This window comes from Acipenser ruthenus, chromosome 2 (assembly GCF_902713425.1).
Source record: "Acipenser ruthenus chromosome 2, fAciRut3.2 maternal haplotype, whole genome shotgun sequence".
Taxonomy (NCBI): domain Eukaryota; kingdom Metazoa; phylum Chordata; class Actinopteri; order Acipenseriformes; family Acipenseridae; genus Acipenser; species Acipenser ruthenus.
Window position 1 is genome coordinate 31,335,763 of NC_081190.1, and position 19,217 is coordinate 31,354,979.

The window sequence follows — 19,217 nt, forward strand, 5'->3', positions numbered from 1 at the left end:
TGAAAGAATCAATTTAAAAAATAAACACAGAGCGAAGCAGATAGGGTCATGATATTACCACAGGCTAATGTTTCCATTAGAACGGACATTTTTCATCCACTACTGATATTATGCAGTCACATTTATAATAGAGCAGCACAACATTTTACAACAGCTACCATTACGGCCAATATATAAATACAAGGCATTTAATTACTTTAAAGCACAAGCAATATAAATATATAAAAACAGCTAAATGCTTTCAGTACATTTCCTTCTATATGAACAATACCGTATTTGTAATCATTTTCAGTGATGTTCAGTTTTGTTCGTGTTATATACTCTGGTGCATAATGTATTGGTATTGGAGTAAAAACAGTATCATTCGTGTTATTTGATCATACAATCTGTAATGTTATTATAAATGATGCTCTTATTTAAAAGAGCTGTATAGACGTGTAAGAGTCAGATCAGGTCTAAGTACCATACTAACTGTTTATTTCAATGGCCAATGTAAGCAGTGTTGCATTTCCCTGATAAATGTTTTGGACTGGATTGCTTAGGCTGTTTGAAAAGTCTTGTTAGCTTCTACCATTGGATAATGACCTCTCTGCTCTGAACCTGATTGGCTGAGTTGCTCCATGAGGTTTTGTAATACACATTTAGGTTAAAACTTGGTTCATATTCATTTTCATAGAAATCTGTTAAACAGAATTTAGTCATGGCTGCCGTCTTTCACAGGACACAGTGCAGATGCTGTGATGATGTCGGCTGTTCAAGATGATTGCTGCAGATTTCTGAATCCACTACTGCATTACAATATGTAACATGCATTTATATTTTAAAATTACATACCCAGCCTCCCCTTCATTTTCAGTTTTTACTGATTTTTGCCATAGGTTGTTTTTACCTTAAAAAATGATTGAAATCCAGTATAATCCCTGTCAATATTAGATTTCACACACGCATCTCTACAGTGGTGAAGGCAGGGTTTTTCCACCTAAAGAAAAATTCTAAAATTTGTCCTATTCTGTCTCCCAAGGATGCTGAGATCCTTGTTTATGCCTTTGTCACTTCTCACTTAGATTTTTGCAGTGCCCTTTTTGCTGGTCTTCCTGCTTGCTCTATCAACCGTTTACCGTTGGTACAAAATGCAGCAGATAGAATCTTGACAGACACTAGACGGACTGAACACATGACTCCTGCTCTTGCGTGTTTGCATTGGGTACCTGTCTGTTCCCATGTCACTTTCAAGATTCTGCTGTTGACATACAAGGCCCTACATGGTCAGGGTCCTTCTTACATCATAGATCTTCTTAGCTCATAGATCCCTGGGAGACAGCTTAGCTCTTCCAGTTCTGGACTTCTTAAATGCATTTCACCTAAGCATATCACTCTTGATGGGCACAGCTTTAGTTGCATTGCCCCTTCCTTCTGGAACTCTCTGTCCAGTTGCATTAGAAATTCTACTTTAGTTTCTCAGTTTAAAAATTCTCTCAAAACTCTTTTCAGCTGTCTTCCCTTCTTAGGCTTCCTAGGTTTTGAAATATGAACTGAGAATAGTTTTTCTCTTGTTTTTATGCTTACACTGTTTATCAATGTATTTGGAAAATTCTGCTTTTATCTTGTTTGTATTTAAATTTACAAAGTTTAAAAATGAACTTTTATCTTGGACATTTTGATTGTGCAGCACCTTGGGACACTTTGGTGTGAATGGCGCTATTATTATTATTATTATTATTATTATTATTATTATTATTATTATTATATTACAGCCTTCACTGTTGCATTAACCTTCTGACTAGTTTTATATGAAGAACAGCTCACCATTAGGACCACCCTCTAGTAGGACCAACATACTGAAATAGAGTTTCCTTGTTGAAAACAAGGTCCAGTGTGCATTATATGAGGCACAGAAAAACATACATAAAGCTTGTGTTCCTCTTAACACTTTCCAACCACAAGCCTCTTTCTATTTTTGTTCATGGGTAATAAACAATAACCACCAATGACAACTGTGCCATTTGGTTTACACTACAATTACATTAGGTTAATGGTAATGTATAAATACCAAATTGAAATAAGCCTTACCACTGGCAAAATTAAAAACAACAACAAAAACAGTTTGGAACAAAAATACAGTATGAGGACTATACTACAGGAGCACCAACCGATAACTTGTAGGGTATTCTGTAGGATTAACAATTCAATAAAATGCTTGTGTATGTGAAAGCTGTTTGGTTTGTTTCTGGTTTTCACTTGTGATTAGGACTTAGCCCTGTATCAAAGCTATGACTGAAGAACTCTTCAACGCCCAGTGTCATGGGATATTGTCATAGAAACAGGAGGTTCCACCCACTTGAATAAGTTTTTCCGTCTCTTGGATATTTTGTGACGATTATACAATTTTCCTACAACTACCAACCATTTAGTTTAAGCCCACACATAAGTTTGGAAAATTAAATAAATATAATCAAATTATGGTTTTAGTTTCAGCCTGAGTAGGAACTCATATGCAGAGGAACGTTTATAACTGAGAAGTTAGCGTGGGGTAGTAATTAAGCTCAAAAGTTATGAATTTATAAAACCAATTAGTGTATTGAATGTATTACATACGTATGAGCTGCCTTTGGATATCAATTGATAGCCTTAGACCATTTTTTTTAAAGAAAATTGGTCTCCTTACATTGCAATTTTACTTTTTTATGAGTCACCCTGTAGAAAGGGGTTGTGAGTATCCGCTGACAGACGGGAGAGGGAGACTGGAGGTTGTTTTTGCCACTTCACGCAGGAACGCGGATTTATTAACAACGCTATTTACAAGTAAGGCAGTTGCAGTTGCGGGTGGCCACCAGTAAGGTATTTCTTGTGCGGAAGGACCAACACACAGGTGTAAACAAAGGAAATAATACTAAAAAGGCAAAACAAAAATATTGTACAAAAACACAGCGAACAAACAAAAGGTGTCCGACAGTAGTTTGGCCATGTGCTACTCTCGCTAGACAGGGAGGCCCCGCCCCAGAAGCCTATCCTCTCAACACACACTCAAAAACACTGGGTGGATCTCTAGGCTTTGGTTGCTCACACTAGTTGCTACATGCAGTGAGGATTCCCAGCCAATTTACCTCCACCTTGCTGAGAACAAAGAACTTGTGTCTCAGCTCCTGTTTTATAGCAGGTGGCGAGAGTTCATTGAAAACACCGTGTAACAAAATGTTTTTTTTTTTGGTTCTTGGGTAGTAAGTGTTATTTCCTAATTGCTTATGCCTCAAAAGTATAGAAAATGGCTATTATTTCCCACAAACTTTGCTTTTGTGACCAGGACAGTGATATTTTTTAATTTACCTATTTTCCAGAACATTCCAGATAGATTCAGTGCTGAGTAAACTTGGAGTAACTTCTAGAACGTTCTAGAACTTTCCAGTAATATAAATAGCTGCTCCATAATGGTAACAAGTACCCGTCTCTTCCCCTGGCTCACTCGGTGCACCTCAAAGAGGATTACGGCAGCATCAAGACCTTGCTGGACGCCTTGAAGTATGATGAGTACGGCATGGAGGTCATAGGAGACTTCAAAATGGTGGCATTCCTGAAGGGTCTCCAAGGAGGTTTTACCAAGTTTCCCTGCTGTCTTTGCCTTTGGGACAGCAGGGACACCAAGGCGCACTACCACAGGCGGGACTGGCCACAGCGGACCGAGTTCTCTGTGGGGTGGAACAACGTCAAGTGGGAGCCACTGGTGGACCCCCAGAAGGTGCTGATGCCACCACTGCACATCAAATTGGGCCTTATGAAACAATTTGTCAGAGCTCTAGATAAGGAATCGGCAGCCTTCAAGTACCTTCAAGACTTCTTCCCTAAGCTGTCTGAGGCAAAGGTCAAAGCCGGTGTCTTCATCGGACCACAGATAAAGAAGATCCTGGAGTCCAATGAATTCCCCAAGAAGCTCACTAGTAAGGAGAAAGCGGCTTGGAACAGCTTTGTCGCAGTGGGCAATCACAAGGCCGAAAACTATGTGGAGCTGGTTGAGACTCTGGTGAAGAACTACGGCACAATGGGCTGTAGGATGTCCCTCAAAGTCCATATCCTTGATGCTCATCTTGATAAATTCAAGGAGAACATGGGAGCGTACTCGGTGGAGCAAGGCGAGCGCTTCCACCAGGATATACTGGACTGAACGCTGCTACCAAGGACAGTATAACGAGAACATGATGGGAGACTACATTTGGGGGCTGATTCGTGAAAGTGATTTACAGTATAATCGTAAATCTCGAAAAACTACTCACTTCTAAATCTTTTGTAGTCATTTTTGTATTACTTTAGTATAAATACATGTTAATTTGGATTCACTTTATGTGAATGAAAAGACACAAATTCGCCCGTTTTCTCAATGGAAATAGGTAAATTTCAAAATATCACTGTCCTGGTCACAAAAGCAAAGTTTGTGGGGAATAATAGCCATTTTCTATACTTTTGAGGCATAAGCAATTAGGAAATAACACTTACTACCCAGGAACAAAAATTGTGTTACATAGTGAAATCAATGAATCAGTTAACGCCTGGCCACCTTACACACCTGTCTTGTATAGCCAACTCTAACCCCCGCCCCCACCATATTCAGCACAAACTTATTTTTCAATAAACTTTATTTATCGAAATAAAAAGAAACAAAATACAAAAATCATTCTATTTAAATGTGCAGGGCCTCAGCCCTGCCACACGACACAACCCATAAAGCACTGTCACATTGAACTGCAGAGATATAGCTCTTTGTATGAAAAATGTTTTCTTTATTTATATAATTAAAGTGTTATGGTTTTCTACAGCAATATTACCTGACGGGAATGATAATCTTAAAAGCAACTGAATCAGAATAAAATACATGTTTTCCCACCAGATGCGAATTAAAAATGCCCATATCTGTATGTCTAAAGAATGGCAGGAAACAGGATAAGTGTTGTAGTTTAACAACACAACCGGCTTGTCTTATTTAAAAAAAAAAAAAAAAAAAAATGTTTCAGACACCCACCTTAAAACTGTATTTCCTGGGTGTGAATCTTGGCAAACAGGAATGTAGCCTAAGGCTTGGCTCAATAGAAATTTTGAAAAAGGTGGGTGTAGAAGGTACCATTGATGTGATTTATGCAAAAACCTGTATGGTAGGAATCAAATCAATGTACACTCCTAATATTATAATATCCGTCACACACAGACATACACTACAAACACTTCATTAGTATCCAGATATCTGTCACACTGATCAATTAACATAGACTTTAACTTGAAACAGAAGGTGTTGATACCGAGGCAGACTGCGATGCAGACTGTGGCATTCTGATAGTTTTCTACCTAACCGTGTTCTAAATGCAGTGCATTTCCTGCTTTATATGGGACTTTTTGTAACAAAGAGAGGAATGGCTCTAAATGAGTAACTAAAACAAAACAATGAGTGAGGGAAGACACACTGGTTGTTTACAGTTTGTCTTTACGCACAAATTGATTATTTTTTAGTTACCCACAAAGAACCATCACGTCTGTTTATATCAAACATAATTAACCATTTACTTATGCTGATAGATTTAATTAATTAATTTTTGTTTTATGGATTAAACATTGATTTTGTTGTGGGGAGCTCTGCTTTCAAAGCTTGAAGACGTTATTGTGATGTCACTGCTACAAGCAAACCACTGAAATATGAAAAGTAAATTCTGATTGCGCAGCTGAACGGTACGTAAAGCTTTTTAAAATTTGATATTGTAACATAACCTCTCAGTATTAGTAGCTGCACAGCTAGGTAGAAGGATTGAGTTTATTATTGAATGCCTCAGCTATGTGTGTTATTACCATGAGTTAACTTGATGAATGTTTTGTGAAATGCCTTCATCAAAGACATCTTATTTGTTTATTTATTTAACCCTTGAGATTTACATCTCATTTCAATGGGGTCCTGGCAAGAGAAGGCAGCAGGAAATAACATTATAAAATACATGGCAAAAAGAGAGAAATCATTCTAACAGGACAAAAACTGTTAAAGCAACCATAAAAACAGTAATACAAAAAATCATTAAAAAAGTAAAACAATTAGGATTAAGCATGACCACATTTTTTTTTTTTTTGTCACTATTCCTGGAGTTACTGCATTACCAGGTCGTAGTTATAAAGCTATTTCAAGCTATTACCATGGCTTGCATACTAATGAGCCACTTCACACTGAATAAATCACTATGCACCACTACATTCTAAATTCCATGACAAACTGCCATTTTATTTGTTATTAGTTACAAAACCACTGCAAAAAATGAGTGACATTCCACCTATTTATTTTAATATATTTGGGGATGAAATTCCAGATAACTGGTACAACACCAACTTTCTGAGTGAAGACAGCAGTCCACCTGAAAATAAATAAATAAATAAGTGCATCAGCAACTGTCAAGAGTAGACACATAACAGTAGATGAGCAACAGCTAAATGAAATAGAAGAAAACAAAGACTGAAAAAAAAACAACAGCATGGGCTGTTAATGTCCCCCCCCAAATTACCGGCCAGCTCGCCATCACCCGGGGAGGCCAGCTCGGCGTCGCCCGGAAAGACCAGCTCGCCATCGCTCGTGGAGCCACCGGCTACAGAGAAGGGAGGAGAGGTGAGGAGACCACCTCCACCCACAATAGTTGCACTGCTGGAGTACGCAGTGCTGCTGCCACTGCCGGAGTGTCCCGCGCTGAGGGCAGCAGTACCATTGCCAGCGCCACCACCCTTGCCGGAGTACGCAGTGCCGCCGCCACTGTCGGCGTGTCCCACACTGAGAGTAGCATGGTCGCTGCCAGTGCCAATGCCACGTCCGGAGTGCACAGCGTTGCCACTAGCAGCACTACCACTGCTCTATAGAGCTGGAGGATCCAGCCTTGCTGCTGCCAGTGGTGCCATTAGCAGCATTTCCGCTGCTGGAGTGTGCCACTCCGCTGTCAGCCTTTTCGCTGCAAGCGGGGCCACTGGAGGAGGTCCTCGCCTCGGTGTCAGCATTTCAGCTGACATCATTTCAGCTGTCAGCATTTCAGCTGACATCATTTCAGCTGACATCATTTCAGCTGTCAGCATTTCAGCTGACATCATTTCAGCTGACATCATTTCAGCTGACATCATTTCAGCTGTCAGCATTTCAGCTGACATCATTTCAGCTGCAAGCGGGGCCACTGGAGGAGGACCTCGCCTCGCTGTCAGCATTTCAGCTGACATCATTTCAGCTGTCAGCATTTCAGCTGACATTATTTCAGCTGACATCATTTCAGCTGACATCATTTCAGCTGTCAGCATTTCAGCTGACATCATTTCAGCTGCAAGCGGGGCCACTGGAGGAGGACCTCGCCTCGCTGTCAGCATTTCAGCTGACATCATTTCAGCTGTCAGCATTTCAGCTGACATTATTTCAGCTGTCAGCATTTCAGCTGACATTATTTCAACTGTCAGCATTTCTGCTGCAAGCGGGGCCACTGGAGGAGCCAGCCTGTGCATTGTCAGCATTTCTGCTGACAGCATTGCCACCCGTGGGCCCATGGATGCCTCTGTTCCTGGCCCAGGACTATGACCAAGACTGCTGGGTTTTTAACGGGGGAGGTGGCCTTTGAGGACATGTGTGCTGCGCACAAGGGGGGGGGGGGGGGAGGGGGTGAAGGGGTACACCTCACCCCTGTGTGTATTTAGTTTATTTTGTGTTATTTTGTATTGTATTTTTTGTATTATGGGTGGGGCTAAGATCGCAAAACACTTTGTTTGAATAGGTGAAGAAAAACGAATCATGTGTATTATATATAAACCTGAGTCAGTGTTTAATCAAGTTTACAAATATAGACAGTATTACTTGTTGTGCTCTTTAATAGAATATACACGATTTCTAGCTATAAATATATTCTCAAAAAGGGGGGGGGGGGGGGGAGGGGGTCGTGTATATCTGGGCACTGCTTATGCAGGTCTAGTAGGACACAAATGCATAATAGTGGCACCAACATCACACTGTACCTCTATGAATTCCACTGCCATGATCAATGTCTAGTGTGGCATCCACATGTTTGATGTGCGTCAGTTTGTTGGGTGGGGGGTGGAGAACTGCATGCAGGGCAACATGAGGGGAAGTGTATATGTATGGTAAATCGTGAGACACAGGTGCATGACAGAAGGGCTACCAGTAGTGCTGTAATATGAATCTATGTCCTAGCATAACTTTCTGTTGTATGGAATTGCAGGTGTTCAATTGCAAGGGAGGAAGGGGTGATGGGCCAGCATTAGCATTCATAGTAACATGGATAGGGGGGATGGGAGCACTTTAAGAACAGGACACCCATGCGACAGATGTATGACACAATTATATTGTCACCTGCAAAAATGGAAGTGTACGAGGTACACTGTTATGAAACTGTGTTTAAATGGACGAGTGGAATGTGCTGTGTCATGTCAGTTTCAAAGTTTTTCAGTGTCATACTGGATGAGCAACAGAATACAGTTTAATGGGAGGGATGGCCTCACGTCACAGTTGGGCTGTATACGTTGTGCTGTAATACCAGTATGTTCTGTATTCGCCAGTGTTTTAGGACTATGTTGGCAGATAGCACACACATGCATTCTGTAAATATCCATCTGTATGCAGTGAGTCTTCCCCGACAACCTTGGTAGCCTACCAGTAGGTCTCTAGGGAGCACTTAGAGATCATACACCTAGTTTGTCTTAACCGATGATGGCTGTCTGTGGTTGCTTGTGTTGCCTTGCCCCTTCCACTGCTTGTAAGGGGGTGGGAGGGAATGCAGAGTTAGGGTTAAAAACCTTAACATTGCATTGCCCTACTTTTGACATTTTAATATCAACCCTAACTGATGCAATAACAAGTTTTTTTGCAAAGAACATTATATATATATATATATATATATATATATATATATATATATATATATATATATACAGGTAGTGGACAAAAAAATGGAAACACCGATGTAAACTCACTTAATAGGGCGTTGGGCCACTATGGTATCCCGCTCTGTGGAGTTCTCGGTGGACCGTTTTTGATGAAATTGGCTGCTTGCACCCCAGGTTGAAATTAGCAATCAATTGATCTACAGTTGCTCGCCTGTTTTGCCTTGCACTTCGAATTAATGCAGGGATATCACAATCCTGCAGTATGCGCTTCCGCCCGCTGTTGCCCTTTGCTGATGATGTCTTTCCCTCGGAGTTCCATGCCGACATCACCTTAGACACTGTTGCTCATGAAACATCAGCAAGTTGAGCTGTCTTGGTCACTGAAGCTCCTGCCAAATGCACCCCAACAATCACCCCTCTTTCAAAGTCACTGAGGTCTCCTCTTGCAGCCATGCTAGCCATATTTATAGGCAACCAGGCCTGTCCAGCATTTTTATACATGACCCTAAGCATGCTGGGATGTTATTTGCTTAATTAACACATGAGCCACACCTGTGTGGAAGCCCTTGCTTTCAATATACTTGGTGTCCCTCATCCCTCATTTACCTAGGTGTTTCCATTTTTTGTCCACTACCTGTATATATATATATATATATATATATATATATATATATATATATATATATATATATATATGAAAATAATAGATTGGCTTCAGTGAGTTACAGGAAAATAAGTTTTTTTGCAAAGAACATTATATATATAGACTGTCACAGAAACCCAAGATGGAATAGTTTTCCTGTAACTCACTAAAGAGATCCATCTATTATTTTTTTTATAATACATGGATACCCTTGTGATGCTAATATTAAAGTAGACGGGGTTCAGCAGTACAGTTGGGGTTTTTTTTAAACATAGTGTTTCAGTGCTGTACAGATGTTCTATGTTGTTATCCATTAGTGCTTCAGCTTTATTTGGATGATTGCCTTTACCTTGTTTTAATTTCCTGTTCCTCTCCAGTTTCTCTGAGATACGAATGTATTAGCTTTACATCATTTTTTTAAACGTATTCTCATTTTGTTGATCATTATTTAACATTTCTGTACTGTGGGTGTTGTCGAGTTATTGAAAACGAGACATTATGTATTTTAATTGAAAGTGATGGTCTCGAGGAGTCGAATGGGTCAAAGTTCAAGTATATTTTCCTCTAGAGGAATTATCACTTTTTTTGAATGGGTATATATATTATATATCTTGGGTGGGCACAGTTGAAAAATCACATTTCCAGGTATGCAGATTGTTGTTCAGTCCTGGCACATAGGATACTCCAGACAAACTCAAATTAAGCTCAAAGCCAGGTAAAGACAGATTTAGAGAAAAATTATAAACACTCAATATTGGAGAACCACTGCCATACTAACTGCAGACACCATAAAATAATAAGGGAAATGTAAAAATGCAATTAACATGATATTTGAAATTGCAGAGGTCTGCTGTATTCAGCATGAAAATGGTTAATTTCCTAACGTTTGTGGACGGCACAATAGCTTTTATGGAAATTAACATTAATCGTAGATAGAGCACACCCAATTCCATAAGAGATTTCCTTCCTCTGACATCCACCCTGCCCCCAGAGAAGTGCCCCTAGCCATTTTCCAGGCATTTGCAACTCATAAACACAAGTGCTGTAACATCAATGTTTATGTATTTCTAGCTTTTTTTAAGCTTAATTTGCCAGCAGTGCTCTAGGCAAGTTCTTGTACTGGTGTAGGCAATTTGGTTAGCTAAAATGCCCCAAAGCAAGTTTTTGTACTTGAAACAGTTTTAATCAGTATTTCACAATACTGTACATTACAGTATTCTGTGGAGTAGATTTCACAAATACCTTTGGTATTGAATGGTTTTGAAGGCTAACGACTTTGTATTTTTATTTATTTTTAATAAATACAAAGTTAATACTAAACTAAATTTATTTAGAACATATTAATGTATGTAAATACTAGGATTCATGAAGCAAGTGGTTCATCATTCAATTTGACTATATTTAATTTCACAATATTTAAAAACTACACTGACTTAAAGAATGAACTGCCTGCAATGTGTAGCTCCTGATGGTTGAAGTTTTTAAAACAATAGAAAATGTTAATGGGAAGTATATCTTCTGAAGGACAGTGTTGCCTACACGACTCAACCTTTATATTTCCCCAAGCACTGCCTCCAACAATCCCCTTAGAACCTGCCACTAAAAACATGGCCAACATTGGGAGATAGGTGAGAAAAGTGAACCTGGAGTGCCGTTCCCAAGATGGCTGGACTTATCTGAGCTTCTTTCACCACCGACTCCAATATCAGGTGGTTTATTCCTCTCAGAAAATGTACCTTTGCCTTTGCATTTGCTTACAAAACTTTATTGGCTAACACATGTACATTTTCCATAGTGTAATTACTACACAGCTAATTCCCAAATCTACTCTATGTTCCATATTCCAATGGACCCTAGGGACATACAAGGAAGGCAACGTAGTTAAAGAAGGCTTATTACAAGACTGGTATGTCAAGACTTTTTTCTTTTTTTTTTCTTTCTTTTTAAGCAAAACAGGGAGACCTGAAAGAATAACTACATGTTTTCCTTACAGTTGCCATTAACTTATGAAAACCAAGAACACAGCTACACCCCTATAAATAATAAACGCTATGTAAACCCTATACTCTCAAGTGACTGGCTGCACTTTGCCTCAGTGTGGGCTAAATCATCAACAATGATAACCCCACAAGCGACAGCGACTGAGTGAGCTCACGGGGGCCTCAGCCAGACTAGCTGATGTAATCATAGTTGATAACAGTTTTCAGATGTGTTTTCTCTAGCTGATGCCAACAAAAGGAGAACTCATTCCATTACACCAACGCAAACATCAGCAAGTGAGCTGCCGCCCTGCCAAATAACCTCAAGATGATGTAAGGATGTACATGCTGTGCTCCAAGCGATGTTGTGAAAATAAGAATACCCCTTTTAAAAAATACTGACAGCAAAAATGTATTAATTGTCCCTGGAAAAAAATGCTAAGTACAAAACCTAGTTAAAAAAAAAAAAGAAAGTTAAATCACCCCATAAGAAAACCGGCTTCCCTAAATGAAGCCTAGATGGTTTTGGTATTAACGTTGTAAGTTGGTGGTTTGACATCTGACTGAAGTCAGCCCACTTTTATATGATGCCATTAATCTTCAGTACTGTCCAAGATTTCATTGTTATTTGTTTTATATTTACTCTTATGTGGTCAGGTCCAACCTGAAATGCAATACTAGGTTTAGTTTGTGAATTAAAAAACACAAAACAAAAATACTTTAGATTTTTTTTTCACCTTAAAAATGCATTTTTTGTGCCTGTTTCCAGCAATTATTTGTCAAAAAAATAATACAAATAATAGCAGAAATGTTTTTCAAGGTTGGTGTCAGCGGGTTGTTATTGGCTGATAACAGTACTAGTTGGGTGGTGTTATGCTCAAAGCATGAAAATGAAGCATCCTGACTGGTCAAATCGCTTGCAAAATGAAATAATGTATAGTATTATGACCCCCTTTGCGGTGTTAAATAATATACAACTCCCGCATCAACAGAACCATGGGTTCAACTCCAAACAGAAAAGAGACAGTAGCTTAATCCTGCTTTATAAGAAGAGGTCACCATGGAGACCACATGATTCACATGATGCTTTCGCACTGTAGTTGGGATGCACCAGCAGCCTACTCAGAAAACTCAGCACACAATGCTGGAACCAAAGATGCATGGGAGCTGATAGCTAAAACTAAGGCGTTATCTCCTACTGTATTTATGATCATTTCTTTAACTGCAGGGTTAGAGATATGCTGTGTGTGCAGTAGAAAAGTGAAACCGCCCACTTCAGAAATGTTTGCAAATTGCTCTTATCTAATAGAAACATATTTGTTTTTTAAAATCTACAGAGCACCCCACGCTGTTCTCCATCTGGTCTGTCTACTGGTATTCCCATCACAGTCACCTGCCTACCTCTCTGCACTAATTGTGTGAAATATTAATGGCTGAATAGATTAACATTCCTTGAGACACCACCCAGCTCCCTGTGGAGTTTATGCCACATTGCACCAAGGCTGTAATCACAATTATACACCAATGATACTTTCTCTCTCTTTTCATTTTTGCTTATTATTCTTTCTTTAGTTCATTAGAGCTGCAAAGTGTGTGTCACCCAGCATCGCACTTGAACTGCAAAAGAGCCACATGTGGCTCATGAGCCGTGGTTTGGCTACCTCTGCACTATACAATAAAAAAATAAATAGGCAAAATAGACTTTTTATAGTTTAAGTAATATACAAATACATTTTACTGTGCTTCTATGTTTAGATAATTGACAGATGCTGTCTAATTATTTTTCAAAATGTTAAATACTGTCACAGATCTTGCTGAGGAAACGGATAAACTGTAGGTGTACAGGAAGGGGCATGATGAGGATGATTGCATTGCATTTGTTTAAGTTTTATTGATAAAAATTGCAATTTCCTTCCTTACTTTTTCACTTATTGTCTGTTTGTAGTTTTTTATTTGTCTTGCTAGCTAAGCACAGTATTGCTTTACCACCAGGATCTGAGGCTCATGAATTAGCCATTCTGGTTGTATAAATTGAAGATGATATAGACTGTCATGAACTGAAGTGTGACAACACCAATATAAAACATGATTAGTTTTACTGTGTCATAAAATGCAATGTTAAAACGTTCAAGTAATTAACCTTTGCTCAGTACAAGGGAGTTCTGAATATGTCAGAATATGAATACATGGATTTCAAAAAGTAATTCTCACTTCCCTGTTTAGAGAACAGTGGATTTCTAATTGATCTTAAACTTCCTGGTTACCCGAAAAAGGGATTTAAAAGGCATTGCGCAATAAATGTGCATTAAAGAAACTATTGTTTTGACTAATAATTGTGAAGATAATACACTAGTCTGTAGAATGAACATTTTTACTTGCAAGCATCTTGTCATTTTTATAAATGCTTAATATTTACTTTTTTATTGTTTCAGATATGCAACAATGTATTGATCCATGTTTAATTATTATTTTTTTATTTAGTAGTCGCCCAATTTAGAATGTCCAATTATTTTTACACTCAGATCACCGCTACCACCCCTGCGCTGACTCAGGAGGGGCGAAGATGAACATACGCTGTCCTCCGAAGCATGTGCCGTCAGCCGCCTGCTTCCTTACACACTGCGGACTCACCATGCAGCTGCCTCAGAGCTACAGCATCGAAGGACAGCGCAGCTCTGGGCAGCTTACAGGTAAGCCCGCAGGCGCCCGGCCAGACCACAGGGGTCGCTGGTGCGCGGTGAGCCGAGGACACATTGGCCGAACTAAGCCCTCCCCCCTGGGCGGCGATCTGCCAATTGTGCGTCGCCCCCTGGGAGCTTCTGTCCACGGTCATCAATGGAATAGCCTGGACTCCAACCGGCGACGTCCAGGCTATAGGGCGCATCCTGCCCTCCATGTTTAATTTTGTATATATATATATATTCATGTATAGAAACAAACCAGCAACAGTGTATAACAGTATTATGAATATCAATCTTTATTTAATCCTTATTTAAATAAGTTGGAGCCCACAGATTATTAAATTATGTTTGATTTATTACTTCCTTCCTAACCCTACTCACTCACATTCATAAATAATAAAAAAAGATTACTTACAATTTGCTGACAGGATTACAAGACATGCCAAAACATTTGTTATAAGACAACATAACATTAGTATCTAGTATCACCACTTGCTAAAAATATATATATTTTTTTCATTTCATTTAGCTAGTTTTTAGCAGTTCGTAAAAATACACCCTTAAAATAAAGTGTGAACCAGAGTTAAACTGGGGTGGATGTGGGTCGATGGCGTCCATTTACTTTTTTGGAAGGGTGGATCCTGTCCATCCACTATTTTTGGTGAAATGCCATTTTTTACATTCTATGTTATTTCTCTTAAATAGTAGCCCATTTTATTTCTCCCCAATACTTCATCGTTAATGTTCTCAACGCAACTTTTCCTTTTATTGCGTCAGCGTGAGCTCAATAGCTAAACAGCAACTCGAGTCTTGTACTGAAATTACAATCCTGCATCGGGAACTGAAATTGACGTGACGACTGGTTTTAGGAGGGCGATTGCATTTTAGTGTTTTAAAGAATGTTATCACATAACATATGTTGATTCAGTTAAGACATTTCTAAAATAATCTAAGTCAAAATGAGTATAATAGCTGGCCTTGTTTTTTTTTTCCTTCCAAAACTGACAAACTAAACACAATCCGACAGACTTGATGAAAAACAGCTCACAACAGGCACACTGCCTCCCTCATGATCCTGCGTTAGCAAGACCTCTCGATTTGCTGAAGATAATTGTGAAAGCTTATAATACAAAGTGAGTTATTCAATATCATATCTTCCGTTCTTTATTTTGTTGCATACATTTTGTCGTATTTATTTTGTATTTGTGACCTGCTATTTTGTTCAGATTTCTTGTCTTTTTTTCTTTCTTTTTTTATTTGTATGCATTCTGTTTGCTTGTTTCTTATTCTTTGATATGTGATGTCTGTATGATCTTTATAATTTTTATTGTAAAAGAGCTTTGGGATACTGTAGTAGGCCTATGTAAAAAAGGCATGTGTTAGGCTAATATTGTCATTTGTTTATGCTTTCGTTTGTGACCTGCAGTTTCATAGTTTTTTTTTTGCTTTGTTTTGTTTTGTTTTGTTGGCTTAGAATGCAGCAATAATATGTGTAGGTTATATTGTGGTCATTTTGAGGACTGAAAGAGTTTGCTATATTGTATTGTGACTGACTGTGTCAAAAGATAACATAAGGTTATTATTATTCTTTTTTTATTTATTAATTAATCATTTAGCAGACACTTTTATCCAAAGCGACTTACAGAGACTAGAGGATGAACTATGCATTGCTGAGTCACTTACATTAGGACCTTGTTTTTTTTTTTTTCGTCTCATCCAAAGGACGGAGCACAAGGAGGTTATGTGACTTGTGCAGGGTCGCACACAGTGAGTCAGTGCCTGGGATTGAACCAGGAACCTCCTGGTAACAAGATCCTTTATCCTCCACTGGACAATCAAGGCTTCTTTACATTTTGTCCTGCAGTGTGTTGATACCTCGCTTTTTCTGCTTTGTGGACGGAATATCTTTGTTCTCCTCCAGTTTTTTCATTGTCTAATCCTAAACATTTTTTAAACATTATACCAGACATTAAGTGTATGTAAGATCGCTGTTTTTTATTTTGAATGTTTCAACAATTTTTGGGGGGACAAGTTAGGAGAAGTGAATAGTCTTCCAATAGTTTTCCAAATGGTTTCATGTGGGTACATCCAGCATTAACATTTTTGAAAATCGAATATAGCCTTGCACCGAATATAGCCTTGCAGCTCAATAATATTTCTCAAGACCAGGCAAGGATAGCCCTCCTAGTTTAGAGAGTGAGAGTCCTTTTCTTTATTCTGGGCTGGGAACCTTACAGAGAAAATCTGCCCAACAGTGAGATTGTCAGCATTTTCCAGTTCAACATGTTCTACTATTAATTCTAATTATTATACTGATTATTGGTAGCCTAAAACTTAATTCCAATCTTCACATAATATAATGATTTACATGCAAATAAACATTTTCCCATCCAACTAACACTACTGCAGTCATTGTTAGTGCTGCCCTGCCTATGAATAGATGCCTCCCTGATGTTACAGACAGCTCACTCAGTCCCCTCCTGCTGTCGACCACAGAATGATAAATGTTTCATAATGTTGCCATTGCTTAAAGAAATGTTACCTTTCTTTCCCCATTGCAGTTGTGGTTTACTGTACAGATGTTTTGACAAGTAAAGCACCTAATATCATGCCACTTTCAAACTTCAGTAGCTTAGCTGCTGTTGTCCTTATGCAATCCAACAGTTTATCTCCTTTGGACTATATTGAGCCATGATATGGGCCTATTTTATTTACTAATAATTCCAAATAAGCCTAATAAAAAACTAAAAAAAATCTAAAAGAGGATCTAAACACCCTACATTATATTTATAAGTTATGTCGGGACAGGGATAATGGGAATGTTTATTTTCAGTGTTTTTCTATATCATGGGGGTCATACAAGTTCATTATAGTGCTGTTTGTGTTTTGTAAGACTCTAGTTGCTTTCTGAAGGTGAGCTGTCGTGAGGCTGGTTGTGCATGTGTTGTAACATTATACTCCATTCTTCAGTTTCAGATGGTATACTGTATAGTCATGGCATTTCCTTTGTTTTCTTTCTTTGTTGTTAAGATCATTTTCTTAGACTGGAGACTGGGGTTGATATTTTCCAGGCTCAACCCCAGTAGTGATTTCACTTGGCACCTAAACAGTTTACCTTAGCTCCTCCCCAGGTGCTTAGGGTTACAAAGCAGTTAGTAATAAAGCAATGCATTTAGCATGCAGAATCAGCAAAGACTGACTGCATGTCACCAAAAAAATAAAACTAGTGCTAGCACAGAGGGTTTTCTTAACGGTGTAATCATCGCACACTACCTGAAAGTATTTGTGACAGGATGAAAGCCTGTAAACGTTCTGTCAAGATTGAAAAGATAGCAGTTTGTTGATTTAATGATATTTAAATTGATCTTATATTAATTCTCTAGAATTGATTTAAAGCTATTTCCATTTGCCAGATACAATATTTAGACTGTGTGTGTGTATGTTACATTGTAGACTTTTTTGTACCTACTGTATATCAGAGAAAGACCAATTTCCTAATAGGTCACAATTTTATCGATTATTATTGGTTAAAACCAACAATTCAAGCACTAAATATAAGAACCTGCTCAAATGTTCTCAGATATCCCCAGATTACCAACCAGTAGAAGGCAGTGCTTTGTGTACCAGTAACAAAGAGAAGCAACATATAATCCAGAATGAGGGTCCAAGGCCCTCTACAGTTGCACTGCAAATGACTCCCAGGTGCATTCAAGTCTGCACAAAATCATTTGAATAGCTTTGGGGAAACCTTTTACAGACACCATCTTCCTTCGAGATGTGTCTATACATGAATATCAGTATACAACAGGAAGGGTGTTCATGAAGTAATGACTCAAATGTGTAGTCTGTGTTAAAGACAGCCTTCCTCTTTACCATTATTATTAGCATCTCTGGATTCCAGATGTCTTCCTTTTTATTTAATAAAAGTGGAATTGGACAAGTAATTAAGAAGAAAGTTTATTGATGACCCATTTCAAGACAGACGCATGCGTGACTAAAAAACTTAACAACTGTGTCATGAAATGACACGATATGATATTATGAAACCCTTTTTATATATGTTTAGCGGGTAACATCCTTTAAGAAGATCAGCTGCTATGGTGCCTAATCATGTAAAACATGCTTTTTACTGTTTATGTACAGTAGTTTATATAAACAGTTATATATGTGTTGGCATATTGTGATTTACAAAGCAGTATTCTATTTGTCTCCTCTCATGGTAATGAGAAAAACATGTGTATTGTCATAGACTTTCAAAATCATTCGGTTATTTGTATATTAACAGATCTGGTCTTGGCTACACCTCTAGGGCCATACATCGGAATTGGGAAGGGACAATTGCAATAATCTTCAGGGCCCTATTCCTAAAGTTATCTGTAGAATTTCAGTTTGATTCGCTGGATTTGTATGGTAGAAACTGTTCTAGACTATTTTAGTTTTTTAACCCTCATAAGGTAACCTAGGGTCCATTCGGAACCCACAGTGCTTTAGTATCAGTTATTATGTAGATCTAGTGACTTGATTTTTGTTTCCTTTTAGGTAGTTGTCAGGCACCCATCCTGTTACACTATGCAAAGGATAATTCTAGTCCAGGTAGCCTGGTTGAATTACCCAAATTGTTTTAGGTTTGTGGTCCATATTAACCCCAGGTGTAGTGTATCGCCGGCCCGACCTTCTCTTGTGAATATCTCAGGCACCGTACAGACGTTAGGAACAGTCCGGTTTCATTATCATTTAAAAACGCAGGCTTTGCGCTTTCCATTGCGCTACCACCTCCTCATTCAGTGCTCCAGTGCTGTGACGTGCAGCAAATCGGTAGGTGTGTTCAAGTGCCTGTAACTCGAAAACGGAACACAGTCAATATACCAAAAAGAGGAGGCTTGGGGCTTTCCAGTGATAGCTCACGTGCCTGTGACATGTTCCTAGAATAAACTACAGCGTCCAGAATACAGTGGTGCCTTCACTTGCTAGGAGACAGCTGTGCGCATTGGGCGTCTTATCCATTTTGCATAGCATAAACAACACATTATA

At 38.7% G+C, this 19,217-nt stretch overlaps 1 long non-coding RNA gene across 2 annotated transcripts in view; it reads left to right on the plus strand.

Moving 5' to 3' along the window:
* Positions 1–19,217, plus strand: part of LOC117408775 (uncharacterized) — a 40,505-nt gene that overhangs the window by 2,222 nt on the left and 19,066 nt on the right. Inside the window, exons 2-4 of one of the 2 annotated variants that reach the window (XR_009307942.1) lie at positions 14,028–14,195; positions 15,214–15,319; positions 15,909–17,200. This is a non-coding gene — a long non-coding RNA (uncharacterized LOC117408775). Of the gene's footprint in view, positions 1–14,027; positions 14,196–15,213; positions 15,320–15,908; positions 17,201–19,217 lie in introns of those variants that run through there. The other variant, XR_009307943.1, reaches the window with a different exon arrangement.